Source organism: Convolutriloba macropyga, chromosome 12, assembly GCF_964194025.1.
Source record: "Convolutriloba macropyga chromosome 12, txConMacr16.3, whole genome shotgun sequence".
Lineage (NCBI taxonomy): Eukaryota > Metazoa > Xenacoelomorpha > Acoela > Convolutidae > Convolutriloba > Convolutriloba macropyga.
Window position 1 is genome coordinate 56,860,392 of NC_134479.1, and position 475 is coordinate 56,860,866.

Below are 475 nucleotides of genomic sequence, written 5' to 3' on the forward strand. Positions count from 1 at the left end.
CACACAGAGAGACACATACACAAAGGCACACACACACACGCACATACACACAATTACACACACACAGAAACTCACACAAACTCTTATAGACGCACACGAACACACACACACGCACCTATACACACATGCACACGCAGAAACGCACACGCAAACAAACACACATACACAGACACACACACACACAAAGAAATAAACACACACACACACGCTCACACACACAAACACACACACACACACACACAAATCTACACACACACGCACACGCACGCACACACACACACACACGCACACACACATACACGCACAAACACACATACACAAATACGCACACACAGACACACACACACACGCTAACAAACACAAACACATACACACAAACACACACAAGCACCACACGCTCACACACACGCACACACACACACACGCACACACATAAACAAACACACACACACAACACACACACACACACACGCAC